This window comes from Nomascus leucogenys, chromosome 22a (genome assembly GCF_006542625.1).
Source record: "Nomascus leucogenys isolate Asia chromosome 22a, Asia_NLE_v1, whole genome shotgun sequence".
Taxonomy (NCBI): domain Eukaryota; kingdom Metazoa; phylum Chordata; class Mammalia; order Primates; family Hylobatidae; genus Nomascus; species Nomascus leucogenys.
In genome coordinates, this window is record NC_044402.1 from 17,551,683 (window position 1) to 17,572,555 (window position 20,873).

At 44.1% G+C, this 20,873-nt stretch overlaps 1 protein-coding gene across 2 annotated transcripts in view; it reads left to right on the forward strand.

Annotated features, from left to right (window-relative positions):
• The window catches only part of KCNK10 (potassium two pore domain channel subfamily K member 10), a 156,976-nt gene that overhangs the window by 67,202 nt on the left and 68,901 nt on the right, over positions 1-20,873 (forward strand). The window lies entirely within an intron of this gene.

A 20,873-nucleotide genomic window follows, 5' to 3' on the forward strand; every position in this document is an offset into this window, starting at 1 on the left:
CTCTAAAGTTTGGAAGGTGGAGGGATGGAAAAGACAGCTTTTACAATTCCTTCTGGCTCTGGGATGATGCGCATTAAATTCTAATGGCTGCAACAATCCAAGATAGTGTAGGATTTACCAGTCTGCGCTGTTTTATTATTTATTTATTTCCTACCATACCAATAGAGTAGGGGAATTCCGATGCTGCTTATGATCTGGCACCTTCATAGCAATCGTATTCTTGTCAGTTAGTTTTAATAATGACTTGACTCTTAAATAAATAGAAATACAAATTCTTCCCTTCCTGGGAATAAATATGAGTTCATAACTATGCCCTATAATTCTTCTCAAAAAAATAAAATGTTAAAAATCTAAGGGCAGCATTTCATATACTGTTTCATAGGAAGTCGGTTCTCCAAATGGCTTTGTCTTTTTTTTTCTTTTTCTTTTTTGAGACAGGGTCTCATTCTGTCACTTAGGCTGGAGTGCAGTGGTGTGATCATGGCTCATTGCAGGTTCAACTTCCTGATCGAGGTCTCAACTGATCCTTCTGCCTCAGTCTCCTGAGTAGCTGGGACTACAGGCATGTGCCACCATGCCTGGCTACTTTTTGTATTTTTTTGTAGAGACAGGTTTTCACCATGTTGCCCAGGCTGGTCTTGAATTCCTAGGCTCAAGCAATCCGCCCGCCTTGGCCTCCTAAAGTGCTGGGATTACAGGTGTGAGTCACCACGCTCATGCCTTTTCTTCTTTCATGGGAAAATGCTAACACATTTGTGGCGATGAGATTTTTGTATTAATCAGTGCCAGATTTAAAGCCTAGCATGCTATAGGGAATGGAAGAAACAATTCTAGAGTAGTTTTAAGTAGCAGTATAATTACATTTATACACATTGTTGTGATATGAGGTAGGATCCTTTTTAATTAGTTGTAAGACACGTAATAATAACCTGATAGGTGTTCTGAAGTGAATCTAGTATCATGCTTGAATTTTCCTTCGTTAGGCAGTAAGATCTTGAAGAAAAGGAATGCGTTGTCTTTATCTCCACATGTGACTTATGCTTTGCCTCTAATTATTGCCCATTAGATAAATGTTTTTAGAGCAAGATATCAAAGCAAATTGTAGAACACCAGTGATGTCACAAGCTATCTGAGCTTATCCATGCATTTGTTGATTAATTCAGCATTTCTGTATTGCCCATTCTTTAACCCTCTTCTTTATGAGAGAGCTCAGAGACCTGAATGAAGGACAGGGTCGGGGACCGTGGAGGTCTTAATTCTGATGCTGCCATTAAGACTGGCGTCCTGTTTTGACCTCAAAGATTTCTCTGTGAAATGAGATATGTGTGTGTATGTGTGTGTTTGTGTGAATGTGTTTGCACATACATACATGTGTGTACATTTAAGATAATTTTATAACAATTTAAAAAGCTGCTCTTTATTAGGCACCTGTTATGAGCTGGGCATCATATACCCATTATCTCATTTAATCTTGTCAACAACACTCTAAGTTCATATCATGATTCCCATTTTACAGGTGAGGAAACATCAGTTTCCTTAAAGAGGTGAGTAACTTTCCAGCCACCAAAGTGGTAGAGCTGGTAGTCAGCGCAAGGTTGGACTGACTGTACACTCTCTCATCCAAATAGTCTACAGGCCCTTTAAGTAGATCTTGGTTTATAATAAGCTCCAGTCTCTTTTAAACTTGTGCTTTATGTTGAATGCGGTATTAGTCCATTCTCGCTATAAAGAACTACCTGAGACTGAGCAATTTATAAAGAAAAGAGGTTTAATTGATTCACAGTTCCGCAGGCTGTACAGGAAGCATGGCTTGGGAGGCTTCAGGAAACTTAGAATCCTGGCAGAAGACGAAGGGGAAGCAGGCATGTCCTATATGGCTGGAGCAGGAGGAAGAGAGAGCAAAGGGAGGGATGCTACACACTTTTAAACAACCATATCTTGGCCTGGCACGGTGGCTCACACCTGTAATCCCAGCACTTTGGGAGGCCAAGGTGGGCGGATGACCTGAAATCAGGAGTTTGAGACCAACCTGGCCAACATGGTGAAACCCCGTCTCTACTAAAAATATAAAAATTAGCCAGGCATGGTGGTGTGCACCTGTGGTCCCAGCTACTCAGTAGGCTAAGGCAGGAGAATCGCTTGAACCCAGGAGGCAGAGGTTGCAGTGAGCCGAGATCAAGCCACTGCACTCCAGCCTAGGTGACAGAGCATGACTCTGTCTCAAAACAAAAACAAAAACTAAAACAAAAAACCAGACAAACAGATTTCATGAGAACTCACTCACTATCACAAGAACAGAAGAGGGAAATCTGCCCCCACCATGCCCCTCCTCCAACACTGGGGATTACAATTCAACATGAGATTTGGGCAGGGACAAAAATCCAAACCATATCAGGCACTTTCCAGAATTTTAGCAGTCAAAAAGCATTAGATGGCCAGGTGTGGTGGTTCATGCTGGTAATCCCAGCAGTTTGGGAGGCCAAAGCGGATGGATTGCTTGAGCCCAGCAGTTCGAGACCAGCCTGGACAACATGGCAAAACCCTTTTGTACAAAAAAAATACAAAAATTAGATGGGTGTGGTGGCACACACCTGTAATGCCAGCTACTTGGGAGGCTGAGGTGGGAGGATCACCTGATCCTGGGAAGTTGAGGCTGCAGTGAGCCATGATTGTGCCACAGTACTCCAGCCTGGGAAACAGAGTGAGACCTTGTCTCAATAAATAAATCATTAGAGTTCCTGGCTGCCTGACAGGAAGCATTTCTGTTTCTTCTCCCTATAAACATGAGCATCAGTCCTGGACCTGGGATGCTTTTAGATCTCCATCTACTATGACTTACAGATTCAGCCTTGTGTTTATCTACAGTCTTTGTCACAATGTAAGTTAAGCAGGTTTAACTGCCGAATCTGTGTCAAATCATTGCACCAAATCATTACGTTTTGCCCTTCAGTTCACTGATACCTTCACAAGGATGAAAGTGTCCACTCTTACAGACCAGGGAGCTTTCTCACACTTTATGCCTCTGAGCAGCACTGCATATAGTGATCACAAGAAACACAGTATTTAAAAATAGTCTGTCTTCACATCTGGAAGGGTTTTCAGTGTGCTGTGTTTTAAGCTGGAAAGATAGTGCTATTGTATCTCACCCAAGTCTGAAAGGAGTGACTGGTGAGTAGAAAGTAGATGGAAAGTGTTTATTTCGTCATGTTTCTTGGCTGGATTGAGTGAACCCCTCATAAAGCCAAGCTGGAATGTGTGCTTCATATTATTAATAACCAAAATAGAGTATCCAGAGAAGCACGATGCCCTCAAAATGCCTGGATAGCCTAGAAGAGCCGTAGCTCTCACAGCCATAGTGGGGAGGGATTTTCCAACAAGTAAGACCACTTTATGGGGTACCGTGGGACTCCAGAGGACAGTGATGGGCCACTATCCCTAAAGGTGAAGAAAGATGGGTAGCTGTTATGAAGGGGACATTCTCATCCATTCATTTAGTCATTCATTCATCTATCCATCCATCCACTCGTTCTCAGAATTGCTGCTGAACTTCTGCCATATCAAGTAACATGCCAGGTGTTGGGGAGAGAAAGAAGACGCGGCCGGGCTCGGTGCTCACGCCTGTAATCCCACCACTGTGGGAGTCCGAGGCGAGTGGATCACGACGTCAGGAGTTTGAGACCAGCCTGACCAACATGGTGAAATCTTGTCTCTACTAAAAATACAAAAATTAGCTGGGTGTGGTGGCAGGTGCCTGTGATCCCAGCTACTCAGGAGGCTGAGGCAGGAGAATCGCTTGAACCTGGGAGGCAGAGGTTACAGTGAGCTGAGATGGTGCCATTGCACTCCAGCCTGGGCAAAAGAGTGAGACTCCATCTCGAAAAACAAAAACAAAAAGACACACCATAAGCAAGTTACTTACCTCTTGTTTCTTCATCAATAGAATGTGGCCTCACGGTGTTGAGAGGATTAAATGCAGTAATTCATGAGAAAGGCTTTGAACTGTGCTTGGCACATGGTAAGTGCTCACAAAAGGATTATTATTGCTGCTTCTATTGCTGCTACTGTTCTTAGTATTATTCAGGGAGCTCAGAGTTTCAAGCAGTGGTTCTTAATGGGCTGGGGTGGGGTCACCGGGGAGGGGATGGTTGCCTCTAGGGGGCATTTGGCAATGTCTGGAGACATTTTTGGTTGTTACAGCTGGGGAGGTGCTCTAGACATCTAGTGGATAGAGGCCAGGGTTGCTGCTAGGCATCCTACAATGCACAGCATAGATCTCCCTCCCACAAAGAATTAGCCAGTTCAACATGCTAATAGGTTGAGAAGCACTGGAGGAAGAGGCATGTAAGCCAATAATTACAATCTGTTGGAATAGAGCTATCTGAAAGATGTCCAAAAAATGGAGCCCTAGTGAGGCAAATAGAGCTCAGAGAATATTTTGTGGTTATTTATCTCCTTCAGTCCCCACAGCTATTCTATGAGGATAGTCTTTGGTGCCCACATACAGACGAGGAAATGAGGCAGCAGGAGCTGAAATGATGGCTTAAGGTCACCTGGTTAGAAATGGAGGATCTAGGGTTTACTGCCAGGCAGTCTGACCACATATCCCAGACTCTGAACCACCATGCACTGGAACAGAAACGCGATATCTGGGAGGGATTCATTGGGTAGGCCATGGTTGGAGGGTATCCCAATGGCTGGCATGTGGCCCATGGGAAAATGCCAACAAGTTTGTGGTGACAAGAATGTTATACTAATCAGTTCCAGATTTGAGGCACTGAAAGTGGTCAGAATGGCTTGAACTGAGAAGTATGAGAGTATGTGGAAATGAGACTGGGAAGGGGGTCGTGGGAGCTGGACTGAGGAGGTGCTTAGAGGACCTTTATGTTGTGGAATGTTGAGTCACTGAAAGCTTTAAGCGAGGCTTGGAAGATGGAAATTGGCTGCTGAAAAAACCTTTTAGCAGTGGGGAAGTTGGGTTGGAGGAAGGAGAAACGGGAAGGAAGACCAGTTAGAATGTTGCAACATCACAGGTGAGGGATGCTGAGAGATAGAGAAAAGGCTATATTTAAAAGAGTTGACAAAGAAAACTTGAAAATTACTCAAACCTCACTCAGCAAAGATTTCTGCTATGTGCTCCATATCCCTGCATGGCCTGTAGCCCCCAAGACTCTGGGGTTAATCTCCCCACGTTAAATCCTGTACCACTTAATGAGCTGAGTGAATTGGGCAAATATCATGTTGCCCCTGGCCTCCACTGCTCTTCTGTGAAATGGAGATTGCGATCATAGTGTCTACGTGTTAGGCACTATGGTGGTCTGAGGATTAAACAAAAGAAGCTCAGTAACTCTGAGCTCTTGTTATTGCTGCTGCTTATTTGTTAGGGAAGGAAGAAAAAAAGAAACCAGAAAACTCCTAAATGATGCGCATTGTGGAGTTCTGCTGAGGGAAAAGAGAAGAAGGTGTCTGAAATGCCCCTTGGGCTTCAAACCCTGCATTTTCTCATAGACAAATTTTATTTCTACTGTTCAAGTGCAGAGTGCCCATCACAGAAGTCACTCCCCGAGTGCTAGGCTGGGCTGCTCACACCATGATGCTCTGTCTTTGTGGCTTGAGCACAGGGAATCGGCACAGCAAGTTTCCATTTTATTGAGAGGGTTTACTGTGAGCATCTGGAATGTCGTCTTTATCCTTTGTCTTACTGGAGACTGTCAGTCTCACATTTATTAAGTAGACACTAGGGCCGGCTCCACTGATCTCTCTCTCCCCTGCTTCTCTGATTGGTTTGAGACACAGTTTCAGAGAACCTGAGGGACCCAGTGGGCTCAGGAGGCCTCAAAGCAGCAGGTCACCTGACCAGTGGAGTGACCATAGATTCCAAGGTGTGACCGAGTGAAAGGGCTTATATCCCCAACGCCTGATTGCAATTAAACCCTAATGAGGTGTGTGGATCTTCTAGAAGAAGGGCCAGGCCCCTTTAATAAGGACCCTTCTGAACAAAGAGACAATGATGCTAATCCGAATTCCACTAGGACCGAGTTTGATGTCCTAGGGCAAGCCGCTTAACCTGAGCTGGGGCTCAGCAGTTCAGCTCATAGAGGACACAAAAGATGCATCCATCTCTAGAATCTTGCCCCTGAGATGTGAGGGAGTGTGCAGACGATTGTAAATGGGTAACTTCCTGCAGAGCTGGTGTAACAATAAAATATAGCTACCACTTACTGACTGTTTGCTTTCCTCTAGACTGTGTTCTAAGTGCTTGAATCCTCTAGCTCATTTAACTCTTGCAAGAAGCCTACAAAGTAGGTACTTTTTTATTCCTTTTTTTTAAAAACAGGGTCTTGCTGTGTCACCCACACTGGAGTGCAGTGGTGCAATCATGGTTCACTGTAGCCTGGAACTCCTAGGCTCAAGCAATTCTCCTGCCTCAGCCTCCTCAGAACGTTTCTGGGGGTAGGTTGGTCCAATCCCCTCAGAGTGAGCAGGTTGTCTCACTCCCTGGAAGGCTGGCTTCTTCCCTGCCTCTCTTCAGTCCTTGCCTCCAGCAAGTTACTGAAGTCCTCAGAGGCCTCTCCACCATGAAATGGACACTGTCTGTTCGTAGGACTACAGGTGGATACCACCAGACCCAGCTAATTTTTAATTTTTTTTTTTTTTGGTAGAGACAGGGTCTCACTGTGTTGCTCAGGCTGGTCTGAAACTCCTGGCCTCAAGCAATCCTCCCACCTCGGCCTCCCAAAGTGCTGATATTACAGGTTTGAGGCACCATGCCCAGTCTGAAGTAGGTTCAATCATCATCATCTCATTTTATGGATGAGCAAATAAATCCCAAGAAGTTAAATAACTTGTCCAAGTCCAGACAGCCAAAAAGTGATTAAACTTGGATTTGAGCCCTGGGAAGCCAGACTCCAGAGCCCACACAACTGAACCCTTGTGCCATACTGCTCACTTGCATCAATGGTGAGTATCCCCTCACTAACATGTAGACCTCTTTGTAAAGCTTTTACTCCAAGGAAAAGGCTGGAGGGAGAAGGAAATGTGATTCAAGAAAACTGGGCTGTCTTGCATGGTGCTATAGCACTCCACGTGGGGAATATTATATTTTCAAAGAAAGGGTGTCTTAGAAGGGGAATGATCATGGACATTATATCAGATAGACTTGGTCCCTTAATGCCGCTAAACCTAAGGTTCCTCCTCATATTAAAGGGATCACAGTCCTCATTCGGATGATTGTGGGAGTGAGTGAACCTAGCAGAGTGCCTGGCATGTCACTGGCCTTCAGGAAATGCTATCTCCTTCCCCCACCCGTCTTTCTTCTCTCAAGCGAACTGAGTAGACAAAGATAATTATACCTGGAGTACTTGCATTTCTTTGGCAGTAGAATAAAGTAAATTAAATGTATTTCTGAAGTTGAGGTTTCCATGAACTTGATTTGGTGGTCACTCTGTCCCAAGAAAGCCTTTATCTTTGACGTCCTCACATGCCGCAATTGCTTATCTCCCTGTTCCTAGTGCAATTGTCTTAGAAGCTTCTATACTGACTAGTCTTGGAGAAAGCCGTAAAATATTCCTCTTTTGTGATCCTCAAATAATAAAATCATGAGGAGCCTTCACTGACTGACGGGGAAGTGAAGAATGAATGCTTCGGTTTGCAGGGATGATCATTTGCAGCAGTCTTTTTTCAGGGTATGAATTCTGATGTTTCCCAGATGTTTTAAGAGTTCGAGTGTCTTCAGGGGAGCTCGAGTGGTCCCATGGCTGCCATTTCTTCTGGTCATAGCCTCGCTGAAGGGAGTAGCATTTCACGGGAGTGGGTTTAGGGTTGGATGAGGCACCCATGGGGAAGGACATGGGATTTTTCATTCTAAGTGCCTTGCCGTAAAGCAAACGACAGGGGTCTATTCCTCTGTCTCTGGAGAACGTTTCTGGGGGCAGGTTGGTCTAATCCCCTCAGAGTGAGCAGGTTGTCTCACTCCCTGGAAGGCTGGCTTCTTCCTTGCCTCACTTCAGTCCTTGCCTCCAGCAAGAGGGGTCTCTCCAATATGAAATGGTCACTGTCTGTTCATGATAGTTTTTCTGTCTGAAGAAAGTCCTGGGGCCTTCATCTGCCTGGCCAGGGCTAGGTCTGGAACTGCCTGGAGCATGAGCCTTTTGGGGGGTCCCTTCCCAACTGCTTTGTCTCTCTCTCTCTCTCCCCCCCACCCTGACTGGTCCAGTGACTCTTTCTGTTGGTGAACAGAAACTTTACCATTGGTTTTCACTTTATGACGTCTATGGGATTCCCCCCTCTGCCCCCAAGATGGCGTCTCACTCTGTTACCCAGACTGGAGTGCAGTGGTGAGATCTCAGCTCACTGCAACCTCTGCCTCCCAGATTCAAGTGATTCTCCTGCCTCAGCCTCCCGAGTAGCTAGGATTACAGGCTGCTTCACCACCCCAGCTAATTTTTGTATTTTTAGTATAGACAGGGTGTCACCAGGTTGGCCAGGCTGGTCTCAAACTCCTGACCTCAGGTGATCTGCCACCTCAGCCTCCCGAAGTTTTGGGATTACAGGTGTGAGCCACTGTGCTGGCTAAGCATTTTTTTTTAATCCTTTCCAAATAGAGTTTCAGATACTTTGCTCAGTACTGTGTTTGATGGTATTATTTGGCACGATTTATTATTTTTTTCATTAAAAAATTAAAAATGACCTATAATATTATATGTATTTATGAGGTACATCATGATGTTGCCATACCTACAATGTATGATGATCAGATCAGGGAAATTAGCATATTCATCATCTCAAACATTTATCATTTCTTTGTGTTGGGAACGTACAATATCCTCCTTCTAGCTATTTGAAACTATATACCAGGTTATTGTTAACTGTAGTCATCCTGCAGTGGTATAGAACACTAGAATTTATTCCTGTTATCTTGCTGTAATTATGTCCCCTTTAACAAATCCTTCCCTATCCCCTGCTCCCCTGACTCTTTCCAGTTAGCATCATTTATTAGGCACTGATTCTGTGCTGGCTGGGTGCTAGAGGGTTTACATATATTACTTAGCTTCATTTGCCTCTCTCCATTGCACCAAGAGGCGGCCACTGTTGCTGCCCCATTTTACAGAGGGTAAAGTTCTTGCATCTAGCTAGTGACCAAAGCAGGACTTGAGTCTAGCTAGATCTCTGTGACTCCAGAGGCCACGCTCTCTTAATCATACTCTCCTTGGCTTGACATGGTGGGCTTAGAGAGTACATAATTGGGTCAAGACAAATTCCTCCTGACGAAGGGAAAACCCACTCAACCGACATGATGAGAAGGCTCCTTTGTGACAGTTAGTGCTTGCCTTCTAACGCAGAGCTCTCTTTCCTGTCCTCTCGCTGTATTTGTAACCTTTCTGACATACAGAGAGCCTCCATGACAAGGCTAGGGTGCCAGAGTGTTGGCCTCTGGCTTACTGACTCATTTTATTGGCTGTGCTTGTTGGGCCTGACTCCACCATGCTTTAGTGGAGAAGGATTTAGTCTAAGATGTGGGCGGCGGCATGTGAGGAGTGGGTATTGTGCTGTGGTCCTAGGTACGAACCTTTGATGTTGTCATGGCAACCAAAGCTGCTATTCTGCAGATGAGAGGACTAGAGATTATGAACTGCCAAACTGTCTTCTCCATACCCAAGGAGATGTTGGGTAATTTGCATGACCCATAAACATTTCCCAAGGCTGTGGCTCTGCCCTTCTGCCAAGACCCGATTCACTCACTTGCTCACTCACTTACTCATTTGCTTACTCACTCATTCATTCTTTCATTCAACAAACTTGTTGATTGCCTACTGTGCTAGATGCTGGGATGTAATGGTGAATAAAAGACAGACATGGTCCCTGCCTTCTTGGAGCTTATAGCTAGGATGACCAAATGTCCCAGGTTTTGTGGTTCTGGAGTAATTGTTAATAGTGCCCCTTTCTCTCTCAAAAGTGTCCTGGGGCTGGGCGTGGTGGCTCATGTCTATAATCTCAGCACTTTGGGAGGCTGAGGCAGGCGGATCACTTGAGCTCCGGAGTTTGAGACCAGCCCTGGGCAACATGGCAAAACCCCATCTATATTAAAAAAAAGTGTCTTGGTTTGAAAGATAAAATGTATAGTGACCCTACTTATAGACAGTGGGAGAGCCAAACCTTATGCATGTTATTACACAAATAATTGTAACTAAAAGCCAGATGAAAGTTGCAAAGGAGAGGGAGCTAGAGCTATGGGACACCCGAAGAGGAGAACTGATTTAGTAGGACAAGGATTCCAGGCAGAGAGGGCTGAGTCAAGGCCCTGGATGGGAGGAAGCAACATGCCATGGCTGAGGACTTGAGAGAAGTGAGCAAATGTGCAAATGTGGCCAAAGGGCATTTAGCAAAGGGAACTTAGCAATTTGGCTGGAGACAGGCAGGAGCCAAACCATGCAGGGGCTGATTCTGAATTTTATCTTAAGAGCACTGTGAAGCTTACAGTTGTGTTTTCAGTAGCAGAGTGATATAATCTGGTCAATCAGTACATTGCCATTTTGGTTCTTCATATAAACCCAAAGGGTTTTAAGTTATTCATTCATTAATTCAATAACTAAACATTTATGGAGTGGTAACTGTGGCACTCTGCTAAGTGTTTTGCTCTGGACTTCTGAACTGAATTGTCCTCAGTGGTGCCAAAACTCAACTCTTGGGGGAAGCCTTTATAGGCCCTTTATGTTGGGTCATGTCCTGCTTGGCCCCATTTGCCCTACACTCGCTAGACTCTCTTGGGTGACCTTTACTTTTCTCTGTCCTCTTTCCATGACTGTGAGCTCTTTGAAGTTGAATCTATGTCTTTTGTCAATATATCCCTTCTGCCTGGCACAGTGGCTGGCCAATAGGAGATGCTAAAGGCTTGAGGAATGAAGGAATGGTGCTTTTTGTGTCTGTTCTTTTTTTTTTTTTTGAGACAGAGTCTTGCTCTGTCTCCCAGGCTGGAGTGCCTTGGCACGATCTCGGCTCACTGCAACCTCCACCTCCTGGGTTCAAGCGATTCTTCTGCCTCAGCCTCCCTAGTAACTGGGACTACAGGCGTGCACCACCACGCCCAGCTAATTTTTGTATTTTTAGTAGAGACGGGGTTTCATCATATTGGCCAGGCTGGTCTTGAACTCTTGACCTTGTGATCTGCCCACCTCAGCCTCCCAAAGTGCTGGGATTACAGGCATGAGCCACCATGCCCAGCCTTTGTATCTGTTTTGAAGACCAAGAGCCCTTCATTTAGAACTTTCACAGAAGGAAAGCAAAAAATTCTTTTGTTTCTATGTTATACAAGTCTTTTCTTTTTGGTCTGGTTGTCAATAGTACTTCTCTGGATCTGCCTCCTGTATTCAAGTGATTCTCCTGTCTCAGCCTCCTGAGAAGCTGGAACTACAGGGGTGTGCCACCACACCCAGCTAAGACAAGAACTCACCTTTTTGTCTTCTTTATGCATGAACAGATTCCCTTGGTATCTATAGCCGTCAAAGCTTTATGTATTTCCATATTTAGGGACATAAGGATTTTTAGGAAAGCAGTGTGTTGGAAAGCACAGCACCTGAGATGTTCATGGAAATCCTTGTTGTGACTTCAGAGTGCAGATCTAGAGCAGCCCTCTGTTTGTCTGCCCTGGGCCATCCCGTATTTCAAGCAGTCCTTTGTCCAGGAAGTTTAGGTAGCAGCTCAGGCAGCAAGTGAGCTCTGGAGAGTGCAGGTTCGGGTTCTTTGAGCCCAGGGGCACAACTCTGAGTTGAAGTGACTCCTCCTGGCTGTTGCTTTGAATTCAGAAGAGCTGCCCTTTCACCAGCAAAGCGGTCACGCAAAAGATGCTTCAATGTATGCAAGATCAGGCCTGCAGCCCCCAGCCTGTGTCTACAGGCCTCCGAGTCATTATTATTACTGTTTCCCTCCCTGGGGTTATTGATTTCATCACTGTTCAGTGAAGGAGATCTAAAGCTTTTAAGCCAGAAATTAAAGAGGTAATGGAAATTGGCATGCCACTGGAAAATGAATTTGCAAATGAGAATTCAATGTTCTAAAAAAACTCCCATAAAAATAAAACCAAAACCCAGAAGTGAATGCTCCTGTGACTGCATTTTTATACAAATGTGCATGGGTTTGTTCTCCTTTAGAGTGTGGCTGTATATATTATGGAATAGTGAGATTTTGATGGTGTCTAGTTCCTACAATTGCTCTTATTACTTATCACAATACAATGTATTCATTTATATAACTAATATTTACTTAGTACCTATCATGAAGCAGGTGCTGTGTTTGGCTCTAACGATTAAAAAAATAATAAAAATTGCAAGATGCCTCCACCCTCTCCTCAAGGAGCTTGAGGTTCAGTATTAATTATATCGCTAGCTAATTCTGGCATAGTGCTTACTGTGGACAGGAACTGCTCTAAATGCTTTATGTGTAGTAACTCATTTAAATTTTACAGTGATCCTGTGAAGTGGGGTAAGCAACAGAGGAACAGAGAAGTTAAATAACTTGCCCAAGCTGAAGTGAGAGGTGGAACTGTGATCCAGCCAAGGCAGTCTGGCTCTAGAATCCATGCTTTTCAGCCATGATGCTCTACTCTAGTGGATAGTTACAGCCCAGTAACTGTTGTTTACTAGATTGGTTCTAGAAGACAAGGAAGCACTCAGGTCCTTAGTCACAGAGCAGGAGTCTCTGACTCAACCTATGGGACCCCAAAAAGGACCTTCATTCACCTGTGAGTCAACTGTAGAGAGTCATGATTACCTCCTGGTTGTCCTTTAGAGTGACAGGGCTTTGTGTCTTAACATAAGGTGTTGAGGCTGGGTCACCCTTTTCCATCTAAAACCAATGTCCATGGGTTATCATTCAGGTCTGCAATTAAGAGTAGCTTATCACTTTATATTGGGAACGTTTATTTTTCCTTCCTTCTCTATGGAAATGGGCAGAAGAGATGAAAAGCCTGGTGGTGCAGCTTAACTTTCCTGAGTAAGTGAGTGTTTAACCTTTTGTTTTTTTAAAAATGGAGATGAGACATACAAATTATGACTTCTCTATGTTGTCCTTTTTTTTTTTTTAGTTGGAATAAGGTGACATGACAGATGAGCTTTAGAAAAATGTTTAGAAGGTGAACGGAGAACTATCCATGGAAGATAGAAGGCTAGAGTTAAAAGAGAGGACTTTTAACCAGTCTCAGCTCTGACACTTCCTAACTACTATAACCATGGACAAGTTACTTCTGTTTTCTGCAGTCTCACTTGTGAAATGGGACTAGTAATAGAATCGATGATTACAAGGTTTTGTGAGGACTAAATAGGATAATAAGGCAGAGTCTGGCACATTGCAAGTGCTGGCAGCTATGATTAATTTTAGGAGTATTCTAGAACTTTCCCTGAAGTTTCTAGCATTGTCTCCACTTCCTTGTTTCTCCCCTTATCAAACTATGCTCACGGGAGATTTGGTGACTCATTCTTAAGGAGGCACAGAAAATGATTATTTTTTTTTGGCACAGAATCTTGTTCTGTAAAGGGCAGTCTTGCTCTGTGGAGGCTGGAGTACAGTAGCACGATCATGGCTTACTGCAGCCTCTGCCTCTTGGGCTCAAACGATCCTCCCAGCTGAGCCTCCTGAGTGGCTAGGACTATAGGCATGCACCACCATACCTGTCTAATTTTTGTATTTTTTGTAGAGGTGGGATTTTGCCATGTTGCCCAGGTTGGCCTTGAACTCCTGGGTTCAAGCAATCCTCCTGTCTCAGCCTCCCAAAGTATGGGGATTACTGGCGTGAGCTACCATGCCCAGCTGGAAATGAAATCTTAATTTGTGATTAATATTGATCACTCAAAAGCAACAAAGAGCCCTAAGTAAATAGCTGCAATAAAAACAAGATAGCAGAAGCCTCTCTTTTTCATGATGTTATTAATCATCTAAATATTAAATTTCAGGCTCTGTTCAATGCAATGACAATGGAACAGTAACCTTCCATGTAGTGCACAGTGTAATGAATCAGAATTCCTGTAGCTGCTTTTGTAGTCCAGTACAGTTTTTTTAAAATAGAAATTGGATAGACCCATTTTTAATGGGAATGATCTCAAGTGCAGAGAGAGCAAGGCATATATCAAACACTCTTCTCAGGACCAGGGCAATTTTTCAACATCGGTTGGCAAATTTGTTATTCAGCCTGTAGAGCGTAAGTCGAAACTGAGATGAAAGAGTGACAGCTTGTTGTTCTGAAAGTTTATTGATCATATCAAAGTATACACATCTATCCCTAATTCCTCAGTGGACTTGATACTTTCCTCGTCGTTTAAAATTTATCTTATTTCATCCTTCCATATAGTCAAAGAGAGACAGAGGAAATGCATTCTCTATCATAAGGCACAATTTGGAAGCTACAAGAGTGCCCCCAAATATGGCCTGGTCTCATAAGATAATATTTAGATAGATTAGTCATTAGTGAATACCCAAGGTGCTAATGAATTGAGTCTCAGAAATCCCCATTGTAAGGGATTAACTTGTGGTAACAAGGAAAGCTAGCGTGTCTAAGACCATACGCCATGGGCAAGCATGCTAGCCCATCCTGGGTTTCTCTCTCCTCTTCTCCAAACAGGTTCTCCACTTGCCCTGTCCTTTCTGCCAGTGGCCTTCACTTTAGATTTATAACCAGGCTGTAAAGTTCTGATGAAAACTTGCTGCCTAGCTCCCTGAGGACCTGAGGAAAGGCTAATATTTGCACATAACTGGGTACTTAGGGCAGTAGGAAACTACACGTCATTGTAATATCCACCACAGCACTGAAGGTGCCTCTTTCTTTACCTTTTTATGGTCTGGTCTGCTTTTTATGAGGGACTCTGAGGTGGTGTGGCAGTTAGGAAGGCCACTTGATTGGGGTGTGTCCACTCAGGTCAGCGCAGGCTTGACTGCCATATTGGCTGTCTGTCTGGGTGGGAGGTAAAGGCACACATGCGTCAGCCTGCATTCTCTTCCCTTCGTCTTATTGCAGATAGTTGGGTGTCCCAGGCTGGGCATGAGCCAGCCTGCCCTTCCCAGAGTGGGGAAGCTGTGTGTCTGAGATAGAGAAAGAAAAGAACTCGAGGTAGAGAGAAGCGCCTTTGCAGAGTTCAGGATGGTGAACTTCATGTTGACAATTCTAAGAGCATTGTTTGCTAGCTTTGCAGCACACCAGATGTGTACTGTACACACAACACTTTACCGCTGTCAGTGTCATGAGTCCCTTGGGGGCAGCAATGTTGCCCACTGTACTAGGTCCTCACCAGGGCTGAGTTAATCTGTGCTCTAGGAAGTGCTCCGAAAGGGTTCCTATTACTAATACTCCTGAATAAGAAATGACAAGGCACAGTGCCTGAAGTCTTATGTTCATTTTTAAACAACTCTGACAACAGCCTTGCATGGAAGGTATTAGTCCCTCATTTTATAGATGAGGAAACCGAGGTTCAGAGAAGCATTTTGGGCTTTTGGGCTGCAAAGCTGAAGGGTTACCGCTTTATCCAAGAACTTTCCCTGTTGCAAGAGTAATGTATGAGGTGCTTCCACCGTCTCCCTTTCTGTACTGAATCCAAGACATCTCTGAATCAGCCACAAAAGTGCCTCGCTGGGAGTGGCCCCAGAAATCCTCTCTGAGATCCTCCCATGGTTGTTTGAAATATCGTGAACTCACCTTGCCCCTGGAAGATTCACTTCTGTGGCTGTGGAATATTTATATGTGAAATACTTCTGAAGCAGGTGAAAGGAAAAGTAATTGTGGCAAGCAAATTAAATATTGTCTTTCCACTTCAAACCCGAGGCTCTTCCGCCACAAATGTGTGAGGAGGTGGAGAGATGTTGCTGCCCTGCTGCTGGGGTTTTGAATCATTAGGGGCGTTTTTGAGTAGTAATGAATGTGGTCTGCCAATTGCCTTTCTCACAGGGGTTGTGGCTTTCCTCCCAACTGCTAATGGCTGGAATAGGCTTACTTTTTTTTTTTTCCTGAGACGGAGTCTCGCTCTGTCACCCAGGCTGGAGTGCAGTGGCGCGATCTGGGCTCACCGCAAGCTCCGCCTCCCGGGTTCATGCCATTCTCCTGCCTCAGCCTCTCCGAGTAGCTGGGACTACAGGCGCCCGCCACCATCCTGGCTGACACGGTGAAACCCCGTCTCTACTAAAAATAGGTTCACTTTTAATACACTTTAGAAACCACTTTCCACACTCATGCCCTCACCCTGCCTCAATCCCTGGCTAAATCTCCAATTCATAATCCCTTTGCTGACTGTGCCGTTCAGGGAGTAAGGACGTTGTGGACGCAGCCACCATTGTACCCTCAGATGAAGTCCTTTCTCGAGAGACAAACAGTCTGTTAGTAAAATGGCCATACATCCTGGGTTGCACCTGTCCCGTGGTCCCAGCTTAGCTATTAACAGAGCTACCTTTTTATTTGCAAATTCCCTGCTTTGGACAATAGGTCAACTGGTCACCCAGCTATTAGCGTCCATGCATAGGGCACGAATCTGTTGTATTCTTCAGCCAATCTGAGACAAGCCGAGAGATTACTGCTGCACCTTTGTTTGTCTTTCTTTTTGGTGGCACATAAGGAGACAGAAACAGATGATCTCACCAAGTGCACAGATCATAGGAGAAAAGCCACAGACAGTTAGTGGTCCCCTGCGGGTCATCATTCATCCCAGTGCAGCACTAACGCTCATGATGGTATCGCACGCTGTCTGGAGCAGTGATTCATGTAGCTGGCGTTGCCTGATGGGAGGAAACTGGTGGGGAAAACGTGGTAGGGGGTCCTGTGAGGGGTCCAGTTACCTCCTCCTCCTCTCTTTCTAAGCACATCAACTACAGACCCGCCTCACTTTGTGAGAGGTTGCAGTTTCTCTCTTCTAATTCATGGTGAGGAGGAGGGAGGACAAGGGAGAAAGAGGGGCACAGAATCTTTTAGATCTTGCCCTCTTTCAAGTCAGCTCGCCACCTCTTTTTAAAAGAAGCAAATCATTATTATTTTGTTGTTGTTGAGTTGCTTTTGTGTTTGTCTAATTTTAGAAAGAAGTAAAATGTTTTCCTCTCACACCTCTGGGAAGATAATATATCTAAATTTATTAGTTTAGTTTGTTCATTTATTTATTGTTGACTTAAAACATTCACTCCCGGGCCATTTACTGGGTAGCTGAGTGGTTGCTGGAAATGCCAGCTTAGAGGCTATAAAGGAAATTCAAGGAGGAATGGAATTAAAATGTAAAGTAATGCCCTCTTAGCTACAGTATCCCCTCCTATCTAATTATCTGTCTACCTCTATTGAATTATCTATCTGTGTGAATTTTTTGATCCTCATAAGATCTCTCTGAACTTGATAATGGTTGAACTTGTAACTGAACAAATGATGCTCACTGAGTCTGAAATTATTGAATAACATTGGTTGAACCTCTACCCTGTAACATCTTTTGAGCTAAACTGTTCCGAGCTCAGTTGTGCCATTTCATTATCTGTGTGCTCATACGTTCCTAATGGGCTGCCCTCCATTCACTTCTGCAGGCTGAATGCAGAGAAAAATCTTTTTTTTTTTTTTTTGAGACGGAGTCTCGCTCTGTCACCCAGGCTGGAGTGCAGTAGCGTGATCTCGGCTCACTGCAAGCTCTGCCTCCCAGGTTCACGCCATTCTCCTGCCTCAGCCTTCAGAGTAGCTGGGACTACAGCGCCCACCACTGCGCCCGGCTAATATTTTTGTATTTTTAGTAGAGACGGGGTTTCACCATGTTAAGCAGGATGGCCTCGAACTCCTGACCTTGTGATCCACCTGCCTCGGCCTCCCAAAGTGCTGGGATTACAGGCATAAGCCACCGTACCTGGCCGAGAAAAATCTTAAAAGCAAATGCATTTAATTTTAAAATGTTTTACTTGAGCTCAAGCAAGATCATTAGAAAATACTTCAAAAATTAATAAAAATTAGAACTATAAACTCAATTAGAATTATTATTATTGAGTTAAAAATGATATTGCCAATTCAAATGGTAACAGTCAGTTATAACCTGAGTTTGCTGATTCATTTGAATTCTGGTTGTTTGCCAGAGTTTTTCAGAGCCATAAGATCCAGATAGAAAATCAAACCTCATTCTCAGCATTGGGGCTTTCTGAAGCCTTGTCAGAAATTTGGTGACTCGTGGGAGAGCTTATTTTTCTCTTTTTCATTGAGTCTTGCTCTCGAGGAGTTAGTTCAGATCATCAGTGGCCCTACTTTGCCCATAACAAGCCTTATGTATAATTTCCACCAAACTGCTTCCCCAAGGCATTTGGGTGCATTGCCCATTTTACTGAAGATTTGGCAGGGAGAGAGGAATTGACATCACAGATAGAACCCAGCTGAAATTGGATACTAGATGGAGTTGCTCTTCAAAGACCTGGGCATTGCTGCTACGGAGCCTGAATTTCCCACCTGTCAGTTGACACCCCTTTTTGTCGCTTTATTTCTTCTTGTCCTCCTTTTTGAGGGCTTTTCCCTTTTCTCTGATCCCTCCCTCTTAAAAAATCAACCTTTTCCCACTTTAATTAATTTATTCTTTAATTTTATTTTAACATAGAGCGACTCATCTCTAATCAGCTTCAACAGCCAAATGAAGTTTGGTGTCTCCATTTGCATGTTCAAGGAAGTAGTCTAATTAGAAATGATCCCTTGTAAGGTCTCTTCTGCCTAAATTCTGGGACAATGGCTGTCCTCCTGCCTCATCTGTCTGGAGGTGAAGATGGGAGTAGGGGAGGCGGCATGCATTCTAGGTACCAAAGGTAGAGGAAAGGCAAAACCATCTGCTTTGGGCCAGACAGGGTTGAATCCTGGCCTCTTCATTTCCTGGGTGGGTGACCTAGGACAAGTTAATTAAGTTTCCTGAGCCTGTTTCCCCATCTCTAAGGTGGGGGATAATACCACTTTCTTGCAAGTTATGGAAAGGATAGAATGGAATCACACACAAGTTGTAGAAAGGATAAAACAGAATGACGCTTCTAATGCACCTGGCGAAAGGCAGACACTTAACAACTGTTAGATCCCTTTTGCTTTCAACTGATAAACACTTTCCTTGAGGGTTACAAAGGTAAACATTAAATATTTATAAATTGCATAATTCAAGAAAAATGAAACTTGAAAATGATTCTTCAGATTTTTTGATGAAACAGATCATCGTCCCCATTGTCTTTCGTGCAAATCTGTATTTTTGCTTGCAGTGCTGGGTTTGCTTATGACATTTATGTGCGGTTCTCAGCACTGTGAGACTTGAGTGAGCCTAACCTCTCTTCACAGCTTGATAGGAGTTGTAAATATTAGGTACTGGTGGTATGATTTGAGGCAACCTAAGTGACTGAAGCCTAGAGCCCTCCCTGCGGTATTATTTCCAAGTGGGCTCATCAGAGCTGAATAGATAATGAAGATATAAACACTGGTGAAGGCTTTGTGGCTTGGTCTGATGGTACTCATACGGCACAGTGAAAATGGAGATGCTACCAGTGGAAAGGACTCACCATCTGTCTTCCCTCTAGAGCAGAGCAAAACATACCTCCAATGATTATGTGACCATTGTCAATTAGGCTGATTTATGCAAAGACAGTCTGTACACATCCCATGCAGCCAGATTTTAAATTCTAGGGTGCCAGGGTTTGCTAGAAACAGTGGCCGGCTGTGGCCTTGCATAATATTCCATGTTCTCTTAGAGGCAGAAAAGAATAGACTCACGACTTGACAGAAGGTGCTTTTTCCCCCTGTATCATCCTGTCAATTGTCTATGAGTCTGCCAAATCTAGCTCGCAGCCTATTTTTGTACAACCCCTGAGCTGAAAATGGTTTTTGCATATTTAAAAGATTATTTTAAAAAAGAAAAATATACAACAGAGACCATACGTGGCCCACCAGGGCTAAGATATTTACTATCTGACCCTTTATGGAAAAAGTTGTTGATCCCTGGTTCGGAGTGTTTGAAATAACTCAGATGAAAGAAGGCAAAATGTAATGATGATTGACTTTTCCAGTTGTAATCTGATTTGTGACAACCACTATATGCCTGTTCTAACAAAGCTTAATGGGCATTACTTAGGATAAATGTAATTACGTTTCAATATTTGTGTCTTGCTCTCCCTACATAGGGTTATTCCAGGTTTGCCCAAGGAACAGTGTCTGTTTGTTGTTCTAGAAGTAGCTCCTGTGTCTGTCACCTCCTCTCCAAGGCTTCCACCTGTCGCTTTTTTATCCCAGTTCACCCGTGTGAACAGCAGATGTTTCGGCTGCCATGACAGCACGTCCTACCTTTTTCCCTGGCTTGAAAGAAGATGGCAGGGGCCAGCTCAGGAAGAACTGCTACGGAGTTTTTTTTACCTTCTCCTGCTTGTGATGAGGCTAGGGAGGGATTTTTAGCAGTATCTTTAATTGTTGCTGAAGTATGAACTCGGGGAAGGGGACAACTGTGAAGCAGTGATGCACAGACTAAGTCTCCTGGAAGAAGCAGGGCTTGAATTAGACCCAGAAGGATGGGCACTGTTTGTGGGAGGGCACAGGTATGTAAGTATAGGGAACATGTCATGGAGTATCCTGCCCAGAGTGGGGAATTTATAGCAGTGTGAATTTACATCATTGTGGTCAGTTTGTTGGAAATTTTAAGGTGTGTGGAATTCCAATTCAGTTATCAAGGAGTCATTGTAGCTTATTTCTAAAAAGAGCGATGTGTGTGTGGTGTGGGGGAGAGTGGAATGACAATCATGAAATTGGCTACTGTTTGGTAAACCCTAAAACTGATAGCCAGACGTTGGGCTAAGGGTGTTACTTGGACCATCTCATTTAGTCCTCACAACAACCCTGTGGGGAAGGTATTATCTCTAGTTTGCAGATGAGGAAACTAGGCTTA